At 43.5% G+C, this 26,999-nt stretch overlaps 1 protein-coding gene across 11 annotated transcripts in view; it reads left to right on the top strand.

Moving 5' to 3' along the window:
- Positions 1–26,999, top strand: part of Ncald (neurocalcin delta) — a 414,228-nt gene that overhangs the window by 307,222 nt on the left and 80,007 nt on the right. The window contains exon 1 of one of the 11 annotated variants that reach the window (XM_029469817.1): positions 12,889–13,056. The exons of 8 other annotated variants lie outside the window; for them this stretch is intronic. The gene's annotated coding sequence lies outside the window, so the exon portion shown is untranslated. Of the gene's footprint in view, positions 1–12,888; positions 13,057–13,722; positions 13,795–26,999 lie in introns of those variants that run through there. 2 more of the 11 variants (XM_021183093.2, XM_029469818.1) reach the window with 2 other exon arrangements.

Raw genomic sequence — 26,999 nt, 5'->3', positions numbered from 1 at the left:
GATAACTAACTGCTCCATTACATCATGCTGAGTCTCCCCTATAGATAACTAACTGCTCCATTACATCATGCTGAGTCTCCCCTATAGATAACTAAGTGCTCCATTACATCATGCTGAGTCCCCCCTATAGATAACTAACTGCTCCATTACATCATGCTGAGAAGAAGTTCCTTTGTCCATTTAATTGTTTCTACATGTTGGCCAAAGGCCTGAGCCAGGAATGATGGCAGATGCCTGTACTTCCAGGATTAACTGTTGTTAAGCTAAGGATTGTGGGAAGGAAGCCAGCCTGGGCTAGAGAGCAAATCACCGTGAGCTAAAAGTGGGTCAAGAGCAAGAGCAAGTGGGGCAGGGCCAAGGGGCAGGAGGAGTCCAGTAGTCCTCCCAAGTATTTAATTCAGGAAGTGGAGACCGAGGATCCTAAGACTGAGGCCAGCCTGAAATGTGCGGTAAAGCCCTGTCTGCGACAAAACAAACAAAACAAAGAACACTCCCACCGTTCCACAGTTTGGTCGCTTTAATGCTTACACAGAGTCTACTTATGAGGTTTCTAGTTTTCTCCCCCCTGGAGCATTGGTCTGTTGCTCTCCTTATGCCAGTGCCACATACTGTCAGTGATTATACTCACATGATGTGTTTCAAAATCAGGTAGCATGGTCTCTTCCATTTTAATTGTTTTATTCAGAAATTACCTTAGCTATTATAATAATTCCCTTCTTTCCCCACATCAGTTTGTTTGTTTGTTTGTTTGTTTGTTTGTTTGTTTGTTTTTAGTATAGAATAGAGTTTATTTAGGGCATGGGAAGGGGAGTTGAGAGAAAGGCAGAGAGAGAGAAAGGGGGAGAGAGAGAGAGAGAGAGAGAGAGAGAGAGAGAGAGAGAGAGAGAGGCCAGCCATGAGCACATGGAGAAAGAGTAGCGAAGTGAATGGGGAGAGAAGGAGAGGGGGAAGAGGGCAAGAGGAGGGAGCCCTACATCTGTTTTATAACCAATTCAGGTATAGCTACAAAGGAAATCTTGCTGCAGTATTTAATAGAAGTGAGTCGCTCCCACATATCAATGAAAGGAAAACCGTGGTCCTGACTGTGTTGAATCTTGCAGTGTGCACACAGCTCCTCTCTGTTCCTAGAGTCTTCGTTAACTCCTCTCGCGGCTCCTTCCAGAATGTGACCCTTGCACATGTTTTGTCAGGTTTACAAATGTGTTCATTTTGAGAAGTTGTAAATGGCATTATATTTCTAAAATGCAGTTTCTGCGGGTCCATCACTAACGTGCAGGACTACATTTTATTTGTGTATTTATCTTTCGTCCTGTAACCTTCTTGAATGCACCTACTAACTATAGAGGGTTTGTCACTTTTGTTTGTGCTATGAATTCTCTAGTACTTTCTGAACAGATAATTATTACATTTAGAGTTAATAGAAAACATTTTTATTACTTCCTATTCAGTCTGAAAAATTGAATTTCTTTGAGGGGTGTGCTGGCTAGTTTTGTGTCAACTTGACACAGCTGGAGTTATCACAGAGAAAGGAGATTCAGTTGAGGAAATGCCTTCATGAGATCCAACTGTAAGGCATTTTCTCAATTAGTGATCAAGGGGGAAAGGCTCCTTGTGGGTGGAACCATCTCTGGGCTGGTAGTCTTGGGTTCTGTAAGAGAGCAGGCTGAGTAATCCAGGGAAAGCAAGCCAGTAAGAAACATCCCTCCATGGCCTCTGCATCAGCTCTTGCTTCCTGACCTGTTTGAGCTCCAGTCCTGACTTCCTTGGTGATGGACAGCAGTATGGAAGTGTAATCTGAATAAACCCTTTCCTCCCCAACTTACTTCTTGGTCATGATGTTTATGCAGGAATAGAAACCCTGACTAAGACAAGGGGTATGGACAATTTTAATTTATTTGTATTACTGTGTGCTGATTGCAGAAGGCAAGCTTTTACTCGGGCATTCCTGTGCATGGCAGCAGTGCGCCTTGACCAGCTCTCTTTGCATTACTTCCCTTGGGTTTCTAGAGCTTCCGGTTTATTGTTGAATGTCTGTGCTTGCCCTCACTTGTTCCTAACATAAGAAAAAATGTTTACTCTTCTCTCTGAAGTATGGGGTTTATGTAAACGTTTGCCATGGTAACAAACTTGAATGACTGTAGTGTATAATCCTTTGTTCGTATACTTAGGGATTACATTTCTCAACACTTCATTACGGATTTCTTTGTATTGTCATTGACTTTGGTGTCAGAATACTACCATTTTCCTAGAGTTAACTGAAGTATTTTTGTGTTTGTTTGCCTGGAATTTTTTTTTTAGGAGATTGTGTACAATTAGTATCAAGTCTTTCTCTGTTCCTTGAGAATTCTCTTGTAGTTCTAGAATTTTCTCTGAGAGGAAGTACAAAATTATTATTTCAATTTTGTCAATAGTTCAAATCATGTATTTATTTTGGATAAGTTTGGATGGTTTTCATTTTTCAAAAAATGAGTCATTTTTTCCTAAATTATTAATTTTATAGTTGTAACATTGGCCACATCTACATAATGACTCTGAAGTGACACCCTTTCATGATGATGTCTGTCAACCTATTGTCCCCTTTAATGTTAATGAAGCCTGTTTTAAATAGCTAGCTTGTTCTCAGTTTTGTTACTTCTTCTATTTTCAATTGTTTTTATTTCTGTTCTTTTATTAACATCCATCTGCCTAGGTCCAATATATCTTTTCTTCTTTCTTTTTATCTTGATTTTTGGGTTTGTTTGTTTTTTTGTGATGGCTATTTTTTTTATTAGATATTTTCTTTATTTACATTTCAAATGTTATCCCCTTTCCTGGTTTCCCCTCTGAAAATCCCCTATTCCACCTTCCTCCCCCTGCTCCCCAATCCACCCACACCCACTTCCTGGCCCTGGCATTCCCCTACACTGGGGCATAGAGCCTTCACAGGACCAAGGTCCTCTCCTCCCATTAATGACTGACTAGGCCATCCTCTGCTACATATGCAGTTGGAGCCATAAGTCCCACCATGGCTCTATGGTTGGTGGTTTAGTCCCTGGGAGCTCTGGGGATACTGGCTAGTTCATATTGTTGTTCCTCCTATGGGGGAATGAAGGGATGCAAAACCCTTCAGCTCCTTGGGTCCTTTCTCTAGCTCCTTCATTGGGAACCCTGAGCTCAGTCCAATGGATGACTGTGAGCATCCACTTCGGTATTTGTCAGGCACTGGCAGAGCCTCTTGGGAGACAATTATATCAGGCTTCTGTCAGCAAGCACTTGTTGACATCCACAATAGTGTCTGGGTTAGGTGACTGTATATGGGATGGATCCCCAGGTGAGGCAGTCTCTGGATGGTCATTCTCTCAGTCTCTACTCCACACTTTGTCTCTGTAATGCCTTCCATGGTTATTTTGTTCCCCCTTCTAAGAAGGATCGAAGTATCCACACTTTGGTCTCCCTTCTTGAGTTTCCTGTGGTTTGTGAATTGTATCTTGGGTATTCCGAGCTTCTGGGCTAATATCCACTTATCAGAGAGTACATACAGTGTGTGTTCTCTTGTGATTGGGTTACCTTAACTCAAGATGATATTTTCAGGTTCCATCCATTTACCTGTGAATTTCATGAAGTCATTGTTTTTAATAGCTGAGTAGTACTAAACTGGGTGAATATACCACATTTTCTGTACCATTCCTCTGTTAAGGGACATCTGGGTTCTTTCCAGCTTCTGGCTATTATAAATAAGGCTGCTATGAACATAGTGGAGCATGTGCCCTTATTACAAATTGGAGCATCTTCTGGGTATATGCCCAGGAGTAGTCTTGCTGAGTCCTCAGGTAGTACTATGTCCAATTTTCTGAGGAACCGCCAAACTGATTTCCAGAGTGGTTGTACAAGCTTGCAATCCCACCAACAATGGAGGAGTGTTCCTCTTTCTCCACATCCTCACCAGTATCTGCTGTCACCTGAGTTTTTGACCTTAGCCATTCTGACTGGTGTGAGGTGGAATCTCAGGGTTGCGAAAACTATTCTCAACAGTAAAAGAACTGGTGGAATCACCATCCCTGACCTCAAGCTGTACAAGACCTCAAGAGCAATTGTGAAAAAAATATATATATATGGTATTGGTACAGTGACAGGCAGGTAGATCAATGGAATAGAATTGAAGACCCAGAAATGAACCCACACACCTATGTTCACTTGACAAAGGAGCTAAAACCATCCAGTGGAAAAAAGATAGCATTTTCAAGGAATGGTGCTGGAGGTTAGCATGTAGAAGAATGCGAATTCATTCATTCTTATCTCCTTGTAAAATGATCAAGTCCAAGTGGATCAAGGACCTTCACATAAAACCAGACACACTGAATCTAATAGAAGAGAAAGTGTGGAAGACCCTCAAGCACATGGGCACAGGGGAAATTTTCCTGAATAGAACACCAATAGCTTATGCTCTAAGATCAAGAATTGGCAAATGGGACTTCATAAAATTGCAAAGCTTCTATAAGGCAAAGGACACTGTCAATAGGACAAAATGGCAACCAACAGATTGGGAAAAGATCTTAACCAATCCTACATCCGATAGAGGGCTAATATCCAATATATACAAAGAACTCAAGAAGTTAAACTCCAGAGAACCAAATAACCCTAGCCAGGCAGTGTTGGCACATGTCTTTAATCCCAGCACTTGGGAGGCAGAGGCAGGCAAATTTCTGAGCTCGAGGACAGCCTGGTCTACAGAGTGAGTTCCAGGACAGCCAGGGCTACACAAAGAAACCCTGTCTTGAAAAAATGGGGTACAGAACTAAACAAAGAATTCTCAACTGAGAAATACCAAATGGCTGAGAAGCACCTAAAGAAATGTTCAACATCCTTAGTCATCAGGGAAATGTAAATCAAAACAACCCTGGCTTTTGGCTTTTGATTTTTGTTTTTTGGCCTTTGGCTTTTGGAGAACGAGTTTCTCTGTGTAGCCTTGGCTGGCTCTATAGACCAGGCTGGCCTTGAACTCAGAGATTAACCTGCCTTTGCCTCCCGAGTGCTGGAATTAAAGATGTGAGCCACCATGCCCAGCTATCTTGCTCATCTCAGACACTGAAAAATAGATTATAGTAGGAGATTTTACTTCTCTAATCTTTTCTTTTAGTGCTGTGCTTTTTATCCCATCACTGTATTAAACTCACCACACACTATACACACACACACAAAACATACTACACACACACTACACACACACACACACCACATATATACCACACACACTACACACACATACCACACACACTACACACACACAGTACACACACATACTACACACACTACAAACATATACCACACACAATACACACACACACACTACACACACATACCACACACAGGACACACAGGACACACATATACCACATATACTACACACACGGAGAATGTTGTGATTTCATTTTCAGTTGAGTTTTAAATTTTTGTTTTAAAAATTGTCTTTCTATTTAACTCGTGGATTATTTTCAAAGTATGCTTTCCCAGTTTCCGCATATTTGGAGGTTTCTCCTGTTGATCTTCTTCTTGATTTTCACTGTGAGCCCACCATGGTCAGAGAACCACCTTTATAATTTTAATTTGTTTACGTTAACTTTGTGGCTGTGGGGTGGTGTCTTTGCAGTGGCGTTTTTGGCTGTGTAGGAAAAGCATGCGCCTGTGAGTAGAGACGCGCCCTGACCAGTGCTGGTTCAACCCCATCGGCTGACCGTGTTGAGGTGCTTCCTAAGTTTCCGCACTTGTTCATATCTTTCCTTCTTCCAATTAAAGATAAAAAGACATTGTCGTCTCCGACAGATGGGAACATTATCTCTGTGGTAGAGACCTGAGAAGGGAGAGGCTTAGCACACCTGAGACCTGGTTCACTTTCAGTACTGAAAGGGAGCAGAGAGACTAGAACTGTAATTGTGGAGTCACCTGTTCTTCTTTCAATTCTGCAGGGTTTTACTTCAAATATTTTGCACGGCTGTTGCTTGGTGCATATGTATTTAGAATAATATGGTGGTTGAAACTTTTATGATTATGTCATGGCTATCTTTGTCTCTGAGAATTTAAATAAGAATTAAATGTGTCTTTATTAACACTTATACACCCACTCTTGCTTTCTCAATTAGTGTTTGCAAAATGTATCCTTTTCCATCTTTTTGAAGTAAAACGTCACCACGCACCAACAACTGTATTTGAAGCAGGTTTCTTGTAGACCGCATATTTCTGGCTTCTTTTTTAAAAAGTAGAATCAGTTCATTTCTATCTTGTAAATGATATAGTTGCACCATTGATATTTAATATGGTTATTAATGTTGCAAAGATTGAGTCCTCCATTGACCTTTTGTTTTCTGTTTTCTATGGTTCTAGTTGGTTGTTTTCTGAACCTTCTGTGACTTGCTAAATGCTGCTCATTGTAATTCACTGAATGTTGTAAGCGCATCTCTACCTGTCGCCTTCTTATGGACCGTTCCATACAATACACAACATGACTCCTCACACGCTACTGTGTTCTCTTCCCAATCCGACTGGCATGAAGAAACTTCATGTCCTCACATTTTCTTATTAGTGTAAATATTCCCTGTATATGTATTTAGAATAAGAGCGGACGGTGTTTTGATTGCTTCCCATGCCAGGCAATTTACAAAACAAGTAGAGTGAAGTCTATTACAGTTAGCTGTATTTTGATTTCTGTGTTCTTTCTTCCTTTGTGACATGCCAGGATTCCTTGTCAAGCTTTCTCTTCTGATTAATGAGTCTCTTGTAGTCATTCTTTCTATGGTAAGCCTATGAGTGACAAGTTATTTCAGTTTCTTAATCATTTGAGTGTGCCTTAACTTCATTTTTATTATTAAAAAATATTTTTTTCTGAATATAATATTCTGAACTGAGTCATTTTCTTCCAGCAACTGAAAATGTACTATGTCCTTATCACTTCCGTGTTTCTCAGGAGAAGTTGGCTGTCACTTTACTTGTGTCTTCTTATAGATGAGGTACCATAGCTCTCTAGCTACTTTTAATATATTTTTAAATTTGGCTTTAGTTTTCAGAATCTTAATTATGGTGTGTCTTGGTCCTACTAGGTATGGGTGGTCCTATTTTTAAGTTTTGGTTTTGTCTTCTTGAATTTTTAAAGTTCTTATTCCTGCAAAATTTAAGACATGTTTAATTATCATGTGTTTAGTTAGCCACACCCACTTCCTTCTCTATAGAAGGTTCTGAGGCTGTAGCCATTAGACCTATGTGTGTAATCTCACAGGTCTGGAACAGGGCTCTTCTTCTTAATCTGCACTTACCTTGGAAACAGAAGTCTTGTTTTTTTTTAAAGGACATTTTGTGTACACACACACACACACACACACACACAAACATACCCATATGATTCAATTAACTCTTATTTTCTTACAGGAGTAATTTCAAAGTTTATTGTTCTATTTTCTTTGGGGCAGGGGGATGAGACAAGTTCTTATTACATAGCCCTGGCTGGCCTAGAGCTCACTCTGTAGACCAGGCTGGCCTTCTACAGAAAGACTTACCTGCCGCTGCCTCCCTAGTGCCGTCATGACTGGCATAGCTTTAGAGTTTAACAGCCTTCACTTTGTGTAGGATTTACACAGCCTGATTTTTGTTCTGGTTTGGCTTTTTCTGTGCATTTTGGAGAACTTCTCACCCACTTGTCTTTCAAGATCCTTCTATATTTTCGCTCCTTCCCTTCCTCCTTCTAGTTATACATTTTCCTTTTCAACCAGACTCAGCAGTCTTCCTTGTTTTCTGTAGATTCCAGACTTTAAGTTCTGATCACACTCAATTCAGGTCAGACACTGGCTGCTGCTTTTCTCAAGTATCTTCTATTCTCCAAACAGACTTATAATATCCTCTTTTCTTCAGGTGTAAATTTTAAGTGGGGAAGAGCTTGTTTCTTAACTATTTAGCTTTGATATGTTTGCTTTCTCAGAATTTGTTCTAGAGGAGTTATTTTGTATTTTTAAATTGTGTGTGTGGGGGGGGGGGGTTTCTCCATGCATGTGCAATGCCTACAGAGCCTGCGCTGGCCTTACAGGTAAGTGTAGGCCACCTTACACAGATGCCGGGAGCTGAACCTTACTGGGTCCTCGTAGCTACTGAGCTGTTTCTTCAGCTCCCTTCCTCGCTTTTGCATGGAGAACTCCCTGTCTTGTTTTTATTTCCTTCTACATGTTAAGTGTGCTCAGGCCCTCCTTGTTAGACAGTAGACATGTCGCCTGTGGGCCTGTCTACAGTTCCCATTGTTTCCATTATAGACCTTGGGTTGGTAGAAGGTATCCTTGGATGCTTGGGGAGTCTTGAATTGATCTGGAAATGATGTGTGAAGTGTTTCGGAGGCCCTGGTGTTATCTGAATAAAGATATGGGATTGTAATAAAGACAGGGATGATATGCTCCAGAGGGAAATGACAATGGGGGAAATTACTTTAATGAAATTAGATATTATGGTGATTTGGTGGTGGGCCTTGGCCCTGTGAGGCCTTGTTTGCCTTCTGTTAATTTTAGGATTTAATCTCTAATTTATGGTACCTGAAAACTTAAGCTATTCACCATGTCCCGACTACTGGAGGATCTAAACTTCCTTTTGTGTCTCTGCCTTGGTTTAGCTCTGTGAACCCCTCCTTCCTGAGCTTTTCTGGTAGGCCCCTCAGACCTAGCAAATGCTTGGTGGGAAGAGCAGGTCAGATGCTGGGATTTCTTCTCTTTGGTCCTGTTTGCTCGTGTGTGTGTGTGTGTGTGTGTGTGTGTGTGTGTGTGTGTTTTAGTTTCTGAGCATTTTTAAAACTCCACATCACTTGAGAGTCCAATCACTGGGGTTGGGAGATGTCTGAATGGGTAAGTGTGTTCACAGCACACACACACACACACACACACACACACACACAGAGAGAGAGAGAGAGAGAGAGAGAGAGAGAGAGAAAAGGCCCCAAAACAGTTATATGTGTAACCCCAACTCTTGGAGAGAAGGCAGGGAAAGAGGGGAGTCTTCTGGGGCTTGCTGGCTGCCAGCCTAACTGAAAATCAAGCTCCGAGGTTCTGTAGGAGACCCTGCCTCAAGGGAATAAGGCAGTGAGCAAGAGAGGATGCTGTGTCTTCTCCTGGCCTTCCTGTGCACACATGAACACCTGGCTGAGGTGGCTGAGTCCTGAATGCAGAACCCTTGTGGGGTGTTCTCTGTGAATGAGCTGGCATCTTGGTTTTAGACTTCCCAGACTCTACAGCTATGCAGTAGTCATCTGTTATTTATAAGCAGGTGGGTTATTGGTATCTAGTTTTTACCGCACAAGCAGACCAAGACATTCTGTTTTTCTTCTATCGTCGATCTTGAACTTAAAGCTGCCTTTGTGACTCCGTAAGGTCTTTCAAGCACGTTTTCAAAACAATGGGTGTCACTGCTACCTCTGTGATAACATTGCTTGAATACATGCTAGTTCTAGTTTGAATGCTAGGAAGCAAACCCCCAGTGCCTGTGGCTACACATGTGAGCCCACCATGGTCGCCATGACGTGGGGATCATTTTATTGTTAATCTTTTCACTGTCTCACCTCACTCATCTTCCTTCATCCGAATCGTCCTCATTTCATTTTCCCCTGTGTCTTATTACTCTAGGACAAAGCTAGATAAAGACTCTACAATTCCTGGATGCTGAAAATCTATCTTTCTCCCCCTTATAAAAAAATTAAAACTAGGAGCCTATAATTCATTTGATAGAGTACTCTGCAGCGATCACAAGGACCTGGGTTTGATACCAGTGGCAGGCCCAGTAAGGAATGTCAGCATATAACTTACTCATGACTTAGCTAGGGTACGATTGATTTACTTGGAACCATCCATTGTTAGAAGATTTCGTGAGAAATCAACACTTTTGTCTTCTGTTTTTCCCTTCTGCCTCATTGGTTGTAGAGGGCTCACAGAAAGCCTCTCTTCCATGCTATTTGAAAAAGAAAAGCATCCTGTGTTACTGTTGCTCTGCATTCTTTCCCTAATCCATGAGTCATCCGTGAGCCCTTGCTGTGCCTGGGCTCTGTTCTAACCACTGGCATCATGAAAATAAGACTCCTGCCCTGAAGGTCTTCAGACGAGCATCCGAGCTGGACAGATAAACAAGAGCTGGCAGACACACACTGAGCCCCTGCCCTGTGGCTGGTGTCCAAATTATATCATCTATTTCCCTTGTAATTCAACAACCTTGTCATGTGGGCACTGCTGCTAGGGGCACTTTTATAACTTGCCCAAGGTCCAATCATAAGAGATAAGATTTGAGGCAGAGAACTGCAAGAATAGATACAGAGCCTCCCACTGATGCTAAGACAGTAGAGGCCCTGACATCACTGCCTAGCAGTATTGGGGGTTTTTGGGCTGATTAGAATTATCTCCTCACAGCTCAAAGCATATGCTAGTTGATGCATGTGAAGCTCATTCAGTGGCATTTACCCTGTATTGCTGGCAAAACAGTCAGAATAATAATAGATGGACCTGCTTTCGTTTGTGGCAAGTAAAATTATCAGGGAGACCTGTGTTTGAGTGCATATTTTAAAACCAGGTGAGTCATTTTAACCTCAGAAATGACCTGGCATTCAGAAAAAAAGAGATGACACATATTCAGTGTAAGGCAGTGTCGTGGGCAAAGGCACTTGTGTGCTGCCTGTTACCTTAAACTAATTAGCCAAATGTCTGAGCTCCCAAGAGATCATGCTACAGTTTTAACCCTACAGAAGACTGATCCCTTCCTTATATGTAAGCAAAAACAAAACAAAACAAAAAAAAACAGAAAAAAACAAAACAAAACAAAAAAAACCTCAATCTTATGTGGTTTACAGAGGAGAATGGGTGGCTGAGGGTTGAGTGCATGCTACAGGAAATAGGTCTACGTACACACATCTTCTAGTGGTGAATAACGGTCCAGTGGTTACCTAACCTGCCAGCAATTTAAACCTAAGTCTGTGTACAGTGAAGCATACTTATAAACATGATAGGAGACTCAGAATAAACAAATTTGTTTAAAGTATTGAAATGTAGAGGTTCTGAGAATGTCTTGCTTCAGAGGACACCACCTACTGGTAGAGGGTGACATTGCAGTTTTATTTTCTTGATATTAAACTGAATAAAATGGAGAAAGGATTGACAAGCCAGCATAGCTTCAGAGCCTGGGCTAAGGCAAGTCAGGCAGCCAGCAGGGAGAACTTGATCCCCGGACACCTACACTTCCCTTCCTACACCTCCCTCCCTCCCAGCCCAGAGCAAGGACCCACACTCCTAAACAGAGAACCAGAATTATATGTAGAACACAAGTCTGGAAAACAGACCTGTTGCTTAAGTCTGCCCCTTATAAGGCATTCAGACCAATTTGCACAGACGCTGGGTTCAGCTGCTGTCATTCTAACAAGTAGGCCCATCCCTAACTGTCTTCAGTCTGAAAGTAAAGAGTCAGACTTTACATTTGCCACAGTGCAACCAATAGCATCAGAAAAATCACTTCCGATAAAGACCCATTCTCCCTCTTCATTGGAGTTAGCATGGAAGATGGAATGCGGGAATGGGACGCTTCTGTGGCCAAGCAGATAGGTCATTAGTCCTGTGAAAGGTCAGTTTCTATTCTACTGAAGACAGAGTCACAGAACAAAACCAGCTGGCCACAGAGTCACTCATATCTCATAGTGTGTGTATGCACCCATGTGTGAGTGTGTTACACATATGAATATGAGTGTGTGCATGCATTTATGTGTGTGTGCACATGTTTGCATGCTTGCACATGCAGGCGCAGTGTGTGTGTGTGTGTGTGTGTGTGTGTGTGTGACTGTGTCTGTGTATAGTCCTAATGACCCAGGCACACAACCTCTTTCTTCTCCCCACCTTTCAACTCCTTTGTTTTTTGAATGAGTCCACATTTTCTAAATGGGTTTTTCATAATACCTTCCTATGGGTTTTACTCAACTTTGTTTAATTGGCTTCCTGTTAATTAAGAATGAGAACGAACTGGGTCATAAGCACTCACACAGAGCTAAAGATCAGCTAAAGTGTCCCTGAAGGCAATGAAGCTGTAATTTGGGAACAGGTGGGCTGCACTGTTGACTCCTCTGTGGTGGGTAGATTCCATCTGTGGGATGCCGAACCATTCACTCAACATGAAACTCCCTCGGTCCGTTATGGACCAGAGAATTGTGGGAGGGTAGAGTGTGGGACCTGCGAAGGGGTCTGGCCCCTTTTCTCATAGTCTCCAGGTCCTTCTAAAGTTGTGCCCTTGTGGAAGTGTTCTGGTCATCATTTTTGCAAAGAATTTTAGGTGGCATGCGACTTGGCTTTATCTACCCTGCTTTCTGCAGCACGCTTCCTTCCTGTCAGGCTCCTTCAGCCACACCATCTTTCATCAGCATGCTCCCGGGACACCGATGAGGATTCAGTTTCAAGAATATATAGTTTTTCCACCAACAATCTCTTGAAAGCTGTTTTCTCTCAGTTTATTCAGAGGGGAATTTAATTCACTAAGAAAACCACCTCATGAATGTTTTCAGCTTCTTTCTTTGACTGGAGGGGGAGGGGCTTTGTGCTGTGATAGTAAGACTAGGGGTCACAGCATGCGTTTTCTGGCAACCAGAGAAAGGACAGGCAGGCTTTAATGATGAAAGTTGCAGGCACTCGTGAGTCACAACTTTGAGGGTTGAAATTGTCTACCGGGCACAGACAATTTCACAATGGTTTTGCAGTCCATGTGTATACACACATGCACACACAGATATGCACACACACGAGCACACACATCAGTGACAGATGACCTATTGAAATAATTTCAGAGCCAGTCTGTGGTTGCTACGACAACCAATGCTCTCTTGGCTTTTATCTGGCCATGTGACAGGGACTTTGACGTCAGCCAGAGGCAGAGTCTGTGGCTGAGTCCGCACAGTCAAAGGCTTGTGAGAATCTGGTGGATGCTGGACCTTGCTGCTGCTGCTGCTGCCGCCGCTGTTGCTGTCGCTACGGCTGTGGTTGTTGCTTCCCAGGGGCTGCAGGAGCATGGACTACTAAACCCCCATTTCTTCAGCGTGAGGTAATCGGTTTGCTTTATACACAGGAGTTACGTGGTTTCACAGCCCCTGATGGTTTTCCCTCCCCTCTTAACCTCCTACAACTTTGTCTTCAAGAGCAGTTACTGACGAATGGAGCCAAAGAATGTGAAGCAGCTTCCAGTCACGAATTTCAGGCAGTCTCTGGAACTTGGTTAAATTTGGATTAGTGTTCCATGAAGTAGGTTAAAATGTAATCTTTCTTGCGCAATGCTTGCTAACATACATTATTTAGAAATTCCCGTTTTGCAGCGTGAGCCAAATTTGCTCCCTTGAATTCTAGGAATCCCTCCTTCAGTGTTGTTTGGGGTCTGGTAACTCCAGCACCGCCTTGGAGGGAGCAGCTAACTTTGCCTTGTTGCTGCTGCTGATTCTGCGTCAGCCCACAGCAGTCTGGAATTTGGTTTCTACCTCATTTGCAGCATGTATAATTAGCAACAATGGGAACCGTGAGAAAAGACTCTAGACTTTGAAAGTTGTGGTTTTTATTGTAAAGGGGGCTTTTGGTACTCTGTAAATAAGAGGGGAACTGTCAACAGCTTCCTGTTTAGAGAAAAGAATCTGCAATATGCCAAGGAAGTTGGGGTGGAACCTTTGTGTGTGTGTGCGTGTGGTTGTTTTGTGGGTGTTACTGTGAAGTGCTATCTTGTGGCGCTCTCTCTCTCTCTCTCTGAAAACCCGGGTGAAGAGGAGGGACTGGCTGGCCTTTTCTAAGGAGTCCTGTAAGCTGGTTCTGATCTTTATTCTTAAAAGTAATTATCTTGAGAAGAAACTAGCCTGGAACTAAATATGCACTGATGTGAGGTCTACCTTAACTGAAATGTAGACTGAGGATGCGCGATAAAAATTTGTTCCAGGTCTTGTGTGAGTAATTTGGTAACTGATTAGCAAGGATTGCTCCGGTTGTTGTGTGTGCATTGCTGCGGTTCTGCCAGCTCCTTCTGCAGCTCGAAGTTTCAAGGAAACCTCAGGTTCTGAAGCAAACAGAAGCCTAGATGAATAAACAGGTTTCTAGGATCTTACAGATTTAACGGAAACGAGGCATATTTCAGACAGCCATCTGAAATAGAACCAGCATTTGAAAGAGCAGAGATAGACTGGCTCCACTCTATATATGCAGCCAGTAGGTTGATGATGTAGTTATAGTTTAGTTTGGTGAACGAATACATTGTTTTTTGCTTATGTTACTAGGTTCAGAATTGTGAGTTCTACATTTGCTCTCATTGGGTGAGAATTCTGAGAGGCTGTAGCCGCAGCAGTAAATGAATAACTGCTTGAATCAATTATTTTCTAAGCAGCTTTCGGTGAATGGACCTTTGGATCAAAGCTTCCATTAGGACTGTCCACTGTCTGATGTTCTTGTACATACATGTATTTACTAGGACATCTTCCGGCCATTTAACTGACCTCATGTTCTTGTAACCCAGACGCTACCACTTTAATGAGTCAACTGGTGTGTGACATTTCAATTGAGCATGGGGGGACCAGCTAGCACTGTCATTTAAAGGCATCTCTCGTGGTATACACTTGGTGCTTTAACTTTTCTTGCGTCGACTATGTTATCTTCACTCTTTTTCTTGGTTCTCTCCCTGGTTTTAAATTCACAAGATGATTATGTACAACACCCTCATGCCCTCATGCATGAGACTGGATTCCAACAATCCAAAATGTGAGAGAGAGTCGGTGTTAGTGGCAAAATGTCGGTGATAAAGTTGGGGAAAGAGCCTCCCTGATGAAAATAGGAACTTTCAAAGCCTCGAGCCAAGGGTTTTTTTTGTTGTTGTTGTTTGTTTTTTGTTTTTTTGTTTTTTGTTTTTAAATAAGGAAAGGGGGCTGAGGAGCATCCCCCTGCAGCAGCGAGTCTGTGCTGCCTGCTATCAAGGTCAAGAGTGCTTCAGCCTCAGAAGATGCCAGCATGGAATGATTGACTCTAGAAACCTGGCTGCTGAATTATTAAAGGCTCTGAGTCTAGTTTCAGGAAGCCTTAACCCTTTCAGTGCCATGAGCACGTCTGGCCGTCTGGTGCTACCTGTGGACTCTTTTCCAGAATGATATCTGAAGTGCATAAAACAAAGTATGCTGTGTTGCAAAGGAAACTACTTTTCATGAAAATGCATCTTTAAAAAAAGAAAAAGAGGCCATGCGTTTGAAAGAAAGTGGGGAGGGGAGAGGGGCAGGGGAAGTAGGGAGATACAGAAGGTATTGGAGGGAGCAAAGAAAATGGGAGGGATAAAGTTATTATAAAATAACTTCAAAACATAAAAAAATACTAAAAAATAAAATATACTATCTTTTCATTATGACAGGATAATTGCTTTGTTCATATGTTATTAAGTCATATACCCTACCAGCAGGTGCAATAGCTACCACAGTAATGAGGCAGTGCCACGCGTGAATGCTGTTTTGAAATAGAGTTAGTCTAAGAATTGCAATATGAAATGCAAATATCTGCGATTTTTCTTGGCAACATCCCTGGCACTGTGGTTTGTGACCCACATTTTAATGGAAAAAAATACTAGATTTTAGTTTGGGGTTGTGGAAATAAAGATGACATTATTTAACCACCCAAGTTCTTGGGGTTCTTCTGGATTCTGTCTGCTCTGGAGGTAACTAATATGTGAGCTTGTGGGGCCAAAGGACATAGAACCCCCTGGACAAAGTCCATAACCTTATTTCAGTTCCACAGCATCTGATTTTATTCTTGGACCATGAGAACTTCACAGTACACTCTAAACACCTGGTGCAGACGGGGATGGCATGGTCCCTCAGCTGCTAATCTGCAATTTACCTTTAATATCCCACCGCCACCACCCTTAACTCGTCTTCTGTTACCTGCACAAGGAACTCTTACCTGGGTAGATATGGGTTATGAGGAAAACAGTATTGACAGGTCACTCAAGTTCAAACCATGTGCCACAGAGGACCGTAGCTATTTACAAAGAGACCTTTATCTACACAGGGAAGATAAGTGGATGGTGCTTACATGAAGCATGCTGGGAAAAGCAGACACTTCCCAGAAGAGCCAAACTGGATGCAAGACATAGCTAAGGCCAAGAAGGAGGTGTGAGTGTTATTGTGTAGTAGGAGGTGTGAGTGTCATTGTGTAGTGTCGGGTGTCAGAAAAGCTCTCATTCCCTACATTGTTTTGAATGAGAAGAAAATAGTGTTGACTTTCCTCTGTGAGATGAGGGAACTTTGCTGTCCATTAGCTGCTGTCACAGCCCTGTGTTTAGAGAGACCAAAGCCGTCCTTTCAATTATATGAGCTCCTACCATACTGGCGTAAAAGAATGGAGTTAAGATGGTTTTGCACAAGCTGTTGTTTAAACTAAATCCAAATCCCTTGCATTTGAAATGGAAGCTGAGTGATTTTTCGTGTGGTCTCAGAGGGATTACGAAAGAGGATGTTCTTAAATAGTTCCTGCTCTTTGGATTAGGAAAAACACCTGCTTGGAGCCTGAGTCTCTGTGGCAACCTGCAGAGAAACTTGGAGAAAGTCTAGCATCCCCAGCTGTCCTCTGCTGCTTGATGGAGATGTTGGAAACCTCAGTGCAGAAAGGAATGTGATTTTTTTACGAAGTCGACTTTTCTTTAAATGGTATCTTAGGATGGAAAGCAAACTAGCAACAGCTTTACAAAATTCAACATTTTTTTATTGTTTCCATAAGAGATGCCATAAAAGTTAGTGTTTATTGAGACTTTTATACAGAAATTATATGATAAATATTAAATCCACTGGTGCTACATTCTCCAGACCAATAGTTTCTCATCTCTGTGCTTAAATTTATAGCTTTTTGTGAAATATATCTATAGATGCCATTAATGTCATGCTGAAATGGCTCAGTGCTTAAGAGCATTTGCTGCTCTTCCAAAGGACCTCAGTTCCCAGAAACCACGTCAAAGGGCTCACAACTGCTTGTAAGTTCAGCTACAGGGGATCTGACAGCCTCTTCTGGCCTCCACAGGCACCTGCACACATGTAGCATACACTCACACAGGCACACATGAGTGCATAAATAGAAATGACAATTTTTTAATTAAATTATCCTATGGTAATCTAGAATGGAATAGACTCATGTCACGATAAAGTCCTATATTTGATTTGCAGGCAAGAAATTGCTAATATGAAAGATATTCCAGTTGTTGCCGTTCTTAATTGGATGCTTTTCCACAGTCAGTGAGCTCTGCTCAGCAACTCCAGCAAAGCCAGGCCTGTACGTCTTCCTTAAGCGGCTGTACTGGTTACTGTAGCTGTGACAAAAATACCCAACAATGGGAAGGATTTGGCCAGGCATGGTGGTGCATGCCTTTAATCCCAGTCCTTGAGAGGCAGAGGCAGGTGGATGTCTGTGAATTTGTGGCCAGCATGGTCTACACAGTGAGTCCAGGATAGCCAGAGAAACCTTATCTCAAAACACACACACACACACACACACACACACAAAATAAACAAACATAAAACAAAACAAAGAAAGGTATTATTCTGGCTCACAGTTAAAGGGACATGGTCCATTAGGGCACAGACAGGATGACATCAGGACCACAAGGCAGTTGGTCACATTACATCCTCAGTCAGGAAGTAGACCCAGATGAATGCTGTTTCTCAGCTTGCTTCCTCCACTTTACTTAGTCCAGGGTCCTGGCTCATGCAATGGTGCCTTCCACAGTTAGGATGGATTTTTCCACCTCGAGTCACCCAATCTGGCAACTCCTTCACAAGTGTGCCCATAGACTTATCTGTCCCCTAGTTGATCCTAGGTCCTGTCACTCGGACCATCAAAATTAACCATTACATCAAGGTAAACGTTTTAAATGTTGACTCTGAAATGTCTTTGTTTCTATTACATGTGTATTGGACATAAATGCCAAAGAGTATGACTGTATGCTAAGGAGACTCCCATAGACCACAATCAGTTCTGTGACCATCAAATTTACAGCATCTTGACGGCACAATCACAGTGTTCCACAAAAGTGATGGCACCCCATACCTTCCCATGTCACACCCTGGATCAGCTGCAGCAGGATCAGCCAGTTCTCACTCACTACGTGGCTTCTGCAGCAGGATTGGCCAGTTCTCACTCACTAGGTGGCTTCTGCAGCAGGAGTAGCCAATTCTCACTCACTAGGTGGCTTCTGCAGCAGGATTGGCCAGTTCTCACTCACTAGGTGGCTTCTGCAGCAGGATTGGCCAGTTCTCACTCACTAGGTGGCGTCTGCAGCATCATATTACTTTAGGCATTTTGGGTCCCTCCTTACCATGACCCTTGAATGGTGTCTACCATTGGAACATAGAACCATAGTGGCTCTGAGTTCTCGACTGACCCTTCAGTCTTTGATACATTCAGTAAATCCTGAACACCTGTTATGTACCAATATTAGACTAGGCATGAGAAATACTATGTGGAAAAGAATAAGTCAGGTCCCCACCATTGACCATTTACAGTCTGGCTGTATAGAGAACAAGAAACCAGGAGTCCTTCCCTCAGGGATACACTGTACTGTAGTCAAATAGCCTGGAAAACATTAGATTCTACTCCAGAATCAAACTTTAGAAGAGGCAGCTATTGAATACCTAGCAAAAAGAGCCATTTCTTTCCACCTGCTTGAATCCGAGATTCCAGGTGAGTATGTGAAGCCTGTTCCCAGGGGGCCAAAGGTTATCTGTCCCTCATTCAGAAGATAAAACCAAGAGAATAATTTACTCTTATGCCAATACTCGGGGTTATTCAAAAGATAGGACCCACATTACTCTTTAGAAGTAAACTTTACATTGGTACCCAAATATCTCCCATGTTTTCTGTGTTAAGCACTAAGAATAGGCTCCCTGCTTCAGTAAGCAGACACAATGCTTTCTGTGTCCACTCACTCACAATTCTGGTTGGAGGAAAATGCTGCTTCACACGGGTGCCCGGGGACTCTAGCTTCTCCTAAGTTAGGCTGAGTGTAAGTCCCGTCTTTATCACTTTGTGCTGGTTCTTTTTTACAAAAGCCCCAGTTTCTCATTTGGACAATACTAGTGCCTATCTCATGGGGTTTTGGAATCAACTCCCTCCAATAGTAATTGGCAGACACTAGGCACTCAATAGTTTGACCTGCTGTGAGTTGTTTAAGCCTCTGCCAGTGATGCCAGCACCACCCAAGAGGCTGGACAAAAGCATTTTCAGGGGTAGAGAAGGTATATCCCTGGTGTTATAATAATAGATAACTCTAAGGAAGCTGTATAGACTTCCGAGCTCTTTTCATAGTATCTATTTCTCCCTGAGCCATCCGGTTTTTTAGTGGAGGAAGCAGAGAGACAGAGAGCATAACAAAGGTCCCAGTATCACCAGAGTTTATGCGGAACCTGTAGTGTTTGGCTCCAAAGTCCTGGCTTCATTCACTATGCGGCTCTACCCATCCAGTTGGAATTTGCTAGATTCTCCCCTAGAAGCGCTGTGTCAGGTTGTGGCAGATTATAATCTCCAAAAGTGGTCATGAAATCCTAATCACTCCTGTGCATTCTTGTGAAATATCGTCGTTCTGTCTCAAGAGACTGTTGTATCCCCTTCCAACCCAAAGGAGCTTGTGATTGGCCCAACAAAGAGACTGTAGTGAGATGATGCTACACAAAATTCAAGGGGATATCATTTAAAGATACAATTTCCCTTTCTCTACAGCTCTCTTATTTGTCTCATATGTTATATTCACCCCTGGAGCCCAGCCTCCATGTGTGAAGAAGCCCAGACATATGGAGAGGCCATATATAGTTGCTTCAGCTGATGGTCCCAGCCAACATCCAGCACCAACTGTCAAATATGTGAATGAAGAGTCTGAAGATGACTCCAGTGCCCTGCCATGGGGTCTTTCTCCCCTGTCCTTATGCTGGGCTGATAAGTTATTCTCTCTGAGCCTTTCCCCACAGTTGCCTTAAGCCCAAAAGCTTTGGGTTAATATTTTAGGTTGTCTGAGTAAACAGTATACAGAAGATAATGGTGCAATGTGTATGTGGAGGCTTCGACTTTAGAAACATAAAGGTTAAAGGGCTTTTGTGCTTTTATACAAGTATATAGCCTAACCTGAAATAATTTCAGAGGAAAACTGTCTTTCAGTCAACTTATGAAGGGCGATAGCTTGGTCTGTGAGGAGCTTACCAAGCAAGCCTTAGGACCTGAGCTCAGATTCCCAGAATCCACTTTAAAGGCCAGATGTAGTTGTACACTTCTATTGGTCAGGGTGAAATGGGGTGGAGTAGGAGATGGGCCAGTCCTTGGGGGAATCACTGAACAGCCAGTCTAGCTAAAATGGTGAGCTCTAGGTTCCAGTGCGAGACCTTGTCTCAAAAACCTAAGGTGGAAAAGCAATTGAGGAAGGAATCCTGACATCAGTCTCTGGTCTCCTGTGCCTGTTCAAACAAATGCAACACACACACACACACACACACACACACACACACAGCCCACATATATACTACATACCCCCCCCACACACACAAACACATAAGCACGAGTGACCTTTAAGACACGTCCTGCCTATAAATTTGGAAGAGCAGCCTGTACACCGAATTGTTGCTGGGTTTGCAGATGATCAGCTGTGCCCCAGTGAAGCCTCACTCACAGCCTCCTGCCTGCTGTCCCTCCCTGTGGAGGCTGTGTGCACAACCATGTTTGTACTCTCTTCCTCGTCCTCTTTGTCCCCTCTGTCTTTCCCACACACGTACATTCTGTCTAACCTGCTGCCTGATGTCTCCTTTGACACTCCCTCTTGGCCCGTTCCCAATGCTTCGGGGACCATTTTTTCACTCTAATGGTAAAACTAGGGAAATCCCTAGGTAGGGTAATATTTAGCTCACTCAGCAGCCCGTTTTCCTCTTAAACAAGCTGCCAAAATGGCAAATGTCCTGCTGGCTTGTGGCTTCTTGTGCCAGTCAAACAGAGCACTAGAATCCTCAGAAGCTGGCTTGTGGCTTCTTGTGCCAGTCAAACAGAGCACTAGAATCCTCAGAAACGTCGTCATTTTGCATTCGCTCAGAGGCAACTCTGTGCCTTGTGCTGGCAAGAGATCAATGCAGCCAAAGGTCTTGTTTATGTAAACTTCACCCCGTCCTGCTGGTCTCCATTTTCCCCTGAGAAGCTGCTCGTTCCTATATCATCTGCCATTTGTTACGTTCACACAGTCGGGCACCTATGAAAATCCTTCTGCCTGTGGACTGCTGAGCATCTTCCAGTTGCCCCTTATTCTCACACAGAGAATTCTCACACCAGATGGGCTGGTGTGATCCACACACCGTGGCCTGTCAGCAGTCAGGATGTGGCCCATCTTGACCAGGAGGCTGTTAGCTGCTCTGTCCGTAGCTGTCAATATAATTTCTTTATCAAAGATACAAAAGGTACCCACTTCGTGGGGTGCTGCTAGCACCAGGCACTCTCTGCAAAGTGTACACTCTGGTTAGGGAAGCTAGAACAGCACCCAAAACCAAGGACAGATCTCTGTCATCCATCCTGAGTAAACGTCTACAGCCTGATATCATGCCGGAAAGTGCTCGTTAAGTTCCAAGTATTGAGATGACTTTGAGCAGAAAATGAGCTTTGAATCTTAAATGGAAAATGTTTGACTTGATCATTGGATGTCAGGTGACGATCCATGAGTGACATTATGACATTATCTATTTAATATTATGACATGTAAGAGTATCCACCCATCTGGAATCAAGAAATTGGTTAAAAAGCCTAAAGACAACGTAACTTGTAAGGGAAGTCTACAGAGGCTCTGAAATGTTTCCGTTTAAACTGGATTTGGTCAGACAAGATGCAGGAGGCTAGTGGAAAGTCCGAGACACTGAGGTGGCTCATGTGTGAACAGGGTTGTGATATTTCAGTGATCTCTCTCCTTTTGCTCCATTCGCGTTATATTTACACAATCATAATTAATAACCCTAGTGAAATCCCGGAGCTAGTGAAAAACCATTGTCTCGTGTGGTGGAGCGTTGCCCCCAGTGGCTCATATGGTTGAGTGTTTTTTAGGAAGTATTAGAAGGTGTGGCCTTGCCGGAAGTAGTGTGTTCCTGGGGGTGGGCTTTAAGGTTTCAAACTCCCAGCCTCAAGCCCTCTCTGCCTGCTGCCAGTGGATGCAGATGTAAGCTCTCAGCTACTGCTCCAGCTTGCCTGTCAGCGCGCTCCACTCTGATGGTCATGGGCTCACACTCTGAGACTAAGCGAGCCCCCAATTAAATGCTTCCTGTTGTGAGTTGCCTTGGTTATGGTGTCTCTGTCTCCTCACAGCAATAGAAGAGTAACTAAGCCACTCCATCACTCTGAGGAAAAAAAAAAATCTTTGACTCAATTCGCCAGTGAGAAATCGAACTGTTTGGTGAAGTCTTAGTAGTAAGCCTTTATATCTATCTTTCATAATATTTAACATTTTTGAACATTGGTCATCTATATTGTCTTTAGCCAAAATACAGCATTCTTTTTTTTTAAAGATTTATTTATTATTATACGTAAGTACACTGTAGCTGTCTTCAGACAGCAGAAGAGGGTGTCAGATCTCATTACGGATGGTTGTGAGCCACCATGTGGTTGCTGGGATTTGAACTCAGGACCTTCAGGAGAGCAGTCAGTGCTCTTAACCACTGAGCCACCTCTCCAGCCCCAGAATACAGCATTCTTAAGAGAAAGTTATCACAACTCACACATGGAAAAAAAATATGCACAACTCGTGTATGTAATGTAAGGCATAATGGAATCCTTGTGTAGCCAGCAGAAGCCCTTGCTAGTCGGTCTATTCAAGAGCAAGGCTGGATGTTCTGATTGACAATGGCTTAGCCGCAGCAGCATATTACAGATGCATGCTGTCATCTGGAGTCCTAGCTTAATGGAAATTGAATTAGCAATGTTATTTCAGTTCTCCAATTACCTAGTGTCTTACAACAGTTGGAGACAGTTAGCTTGGCTCTGATGATAGGGGAAAGCCTTTTGCAAAATGTCGTTGACCAAAGCTGCTGGTAACAGTGATACCATGCGTACAAGTGATCATACCCACGTCCCAGGGACTCTGTCCCTCTGCTGTTCCTCCCAGGAAGGAGCGGCCTGGGAACCTTAGCAAGCTGGGAGCTCCCCTATCGGTTGACTTGCCAGCAGTGACCTGAAATGTCCATTTGCCCTCAGGACCATTCTCTTTCTAGAGGGCCTGGCCAAAATTTAAGTGGAAGCTACAGTTTTCTTCCAAATACTTTTTCTGATATATTGAGATGTTTCACAGAATGGAAGCCACTTCAGAATGGTGGAGTCCAAACTGCTGTTTAAAAGAAACTTCAAATGTGTTGGACTTATTCTCAGACTATTTCAACTTTATGACACTCAGAAGGAGGCCTGCTCCTTCCTGGACCCTCTACGCAGCCCACAGATGCGTAGCAATGACATTCTTGAGTTCCCTGAGAGGCTGGGACTTGACCCCTCCCCATGCTGCCTTGGAAGATCACCAGTCACTGTCATTTTAATTTCAGTGTGTCGGGGAAGGGGGGTTGGAAGTCATGTCATCAGGCAGCTTTCTTCTTGTGTACCACCTCTACAACGCTGTGGGCACCATTTTTATAAAAGCCTTTGGCTTGCCATCTGCGCACTGAAAAGAAAATCCGCATACCTGAGAAGTTGTTCTGCCCCCGTGTGATTCTCAAACCATGTCATTGGCCTTTGTACTCCTTAGTTCTGTTAACTTGACGCAAACTAGAGTCACCCTCCAAGAAAGTTTCAGTGAGAGATTGTATCAGGATTGTTCGTGGCCATGTCTGTAGAAGATTTTCTTAACTAGGTTCATTGATGTGGGGAAACCCTGCCTGAAAGTGCTCAGCCCCATTCCCTGGCTCGGGGTCGACAGTTTGAAGGAGGAATGGAGCTGAGCACACTCATGTGTGCTCTCTCTGCTCTTGACTGGCAGTGACTGGCTGCTTCCAGCTCCTGCCTGGACCCCCACAGCGATGGTCTATGACTTAGAATCTAAATTGAATAAAATTTTTCTAACTTAATTTTGTCAGAGTATTTTTATCATAGTAACAAGAAAGGAAACTAAGGCAGGCTTCAATTAATATTCTTTTTACCAAGCCTCCTGGATTACTTTCAAATTTATCCAGTTGCCTAGGATCTTTTTCCCATGGCAAATGGATTATTTCCATTCTCTCCAGGTCTACCCCTCTCTTAGAATCATTTTCAATCTTGCTATGGTATATTTATAAGTATTTTTTAGTGGCAAAAGGACTACAATCTTCAATTCCCCCTATAATAGAAAATGTATTCAGAATAAGTTCCGTCATGGATCTGTGACCTTCGTTCTGTCATCTTCTTGCAGCTAAAAAGGCAAAGGGGAGCCTGGCTGCGTTTTCATCCCGCTGCCTTTAGAGGTGGGTTTTTAGAATTTTCCTTATTATATCACTGATCATAAACTTCACTAGAAAGGGTCCAGCTATGTCATTTGTTTATCTTTCATGATTTCTTCTTGGGCTTTTAGAATCCCGGTCGCCTCGGGGTCCTTTGGTGGAACATTCCTGTGTGGCCTTCTCTCTGTTCTCCTCATGCACCTTTGGCTCTCCACTGCATTCCTGCTCGTCTCTGTTTTCTCCACCCCTTTTTACCCAGATTCAAAGGTTTCCCTGATTTTGTCCTTTGGGTCACAGATTCATTTTTGTGTCATTAACTGCAATTATTCAATTTTCCCACCGAGTCTGATTATTTTGTTAATTACTTATTGTTTTATGTATATGAGTGGTTTTGCTTAAAATGTACATCTGTGTACCATGTGTGTGCCTGATGCCCACAAAGGCCAGAAGAAGGTGTCAGATCCCCCTGGAACAAACTGAAATTTCAGATAGCTGTGAGTCATCTTGTGGGTGCTGGAAACCGAACCTGGGTCCTCTGGAAGAGCAGCCAGTGTTCTCAACACGGAGCAATCGCTCCAGCCCCAGGTTTCTTCAAGGGAATGAAGGAACCTGAGAATGTCTGACTTGCCCAGCCAAATTAATAAAGAGCTGTGTTCACTGATGGAGGAAGCCTCGGCTTTCCTGGGTAGTTTGTAGGAAGCTCATCATGGAAGCCGGAGCCCGGAGTTGCTCATGGAAGCACATGTGTGAGACACGGGTGAGTCATGAGAAGCTCATGACAGTCCCAAATGCCAACATGAAGAATGTTCTGCTTCTAGCAGTAAAGTGCGTCCGTGCCCCCTTCTGGGCAGTGTGGAGCGCGGTGGAAGGACGTGGGACCCAGCATTCTGCAGAGCCCTTTTAAAAGCTACCTTTAATGCCCTTCTTGTAAACTTAGGCTTAAATTTCTGGAGGAATGAGGAGCGCTCACCTCTTTAGCAGCTCACTCTGAAATCTGTTTTATGTCATCATTTTTATTGGCCTGGTCCAATAACAGCTGTTTGATATTTTCCATAAATTCCCAGAAAGCCTTTGTATTTCTACTATGGCAACCTTTCCAGATACCCACCCTCTTTTACACATCTTCTTTCTCACACGTCTTTATTTACAGGAGGCATAAGCTCTTGTATTTTTAAGTGAGATTCTACGGGCATCCAGGATGGTTGGTTGGCCCCGGGTATTGGCTCACAGCTGGCATGGGGCCAGGGCGCACGACTTACTTTCTGTGGAGCAGTTCTTTCCTTTATCATTACAGACATCACTTCTGACCCTGTTGGCTGCATTACAAATACTGGCCATTTTATAAAGAGAGCAAACTGAAAGGCAATGGACTGTGTGGGACTCCGAGAAGTTGCCCCAACTAAGTCCTCCCCATCCTTCCAGCACTTCTCTTGGGCCTCCTTCTATGCCTCAGCTCTGTATAATACAGACCGTGGTTACATGACTAATCAAACAGTTGTGCAGTGGCAAGTCTGTCCTCTTTGGTTAAAACCTGAAGGTCCCTGTGGTAATCATGGAGCCTCCATAGGGCTATGGTGAGGAGCATAACAGATGAGAAGCTAAATGAAGGGACAAAGAAATGAGTGAGCTTTATGTTGGCCTTGCAAACGGGTACATTGTCTTTCCTTGCTGAGATGGGCCCTAGAATCCTTGGCAAGCAGGTGAGGCTCTGGGGACGGGTATTCAATACATAGGGGATAATTTGGTGAAGGCACATAGGCAAGCTGGATTACTGTTGGTTGTTGGGGGTGAGGGGGCTTTTGGAACTTGTTCACAGAGAGCTGTCAATTACCACTTCATCCAAACAAAAACACCTTATTCTGTTGTGCCTCTGTGTGCTGAGACCTTCTTCAATTATTACCAGCCTGGGAGCACAGCATGAGAGCATAGCCTGGGAGCATAGCCTGGGAGCACAGCCTGGGAGCACAGCCTGGAAGCTCAGTCTGGGAGCACAGCATGAGAGCATAGCCTGGGAGCACAGCCTGGGAGCACAGCCTGGGAGCACAGCCTGGGAGCACAGCCTGGGAGCACAGCCTGGGAGCTCAGTCCGGGAGCACAGCATGAGAGCATAGCCTGGGAGCACAGCATGAGAGCATAGCCTGGGAGCACAGCCTGGGAGCACAGCCTGGAAGCTCAGTCTGGGAGCACAGCATGAGAGCATAGCCTGGGAGCACAGCCTGAGAGCACAGCCTGGGAGCACAGCCTGGGAGCTCAGTCCGGGAGCACAGGTATTGGTAGAGCCATCATCGGCACTTCAGTTCTATAGGCATCAGTAAAGCCTTCTTTATGGCTATTTAAAGCCTATGCCAGGTTTCTTTGCACGTTTTCATTAAGGGATCTGCTTGCAGCATTAGTTACGGTGACCCCATCTCTTCACAGGAGCACTTCAAAGCCACATAGAGCTTAGAAGGGGCCTTCAAGCCACCCTTGGCTTCTGATGCCTGCTGGGAATTGTTGGGCTGTGAAGGCCCTCTAGTGTGAGGTACCGCTACTGGAAGAGTTGTTTTGTTTCCTTGTTCAGAAGTTTCTCTGTTATTCTAAA

The sequence above is a fragment of the Mus caroli genome, chromosome 15 (genome assembly GCF_900094665.2).
Source record: "Mus caroli chromosome 15, CAROLI_EIJ_v1.1, whole genome shotgun sequence".
Lineage (NCBI taxonomy): Eukaryota > Metazoa > Chordata > Mammalia > Rodentia > Muridae > Mus > Mus caroli.
This window is presented reverse-complemented; position numbering and strand designations above follow the sequence as displayed.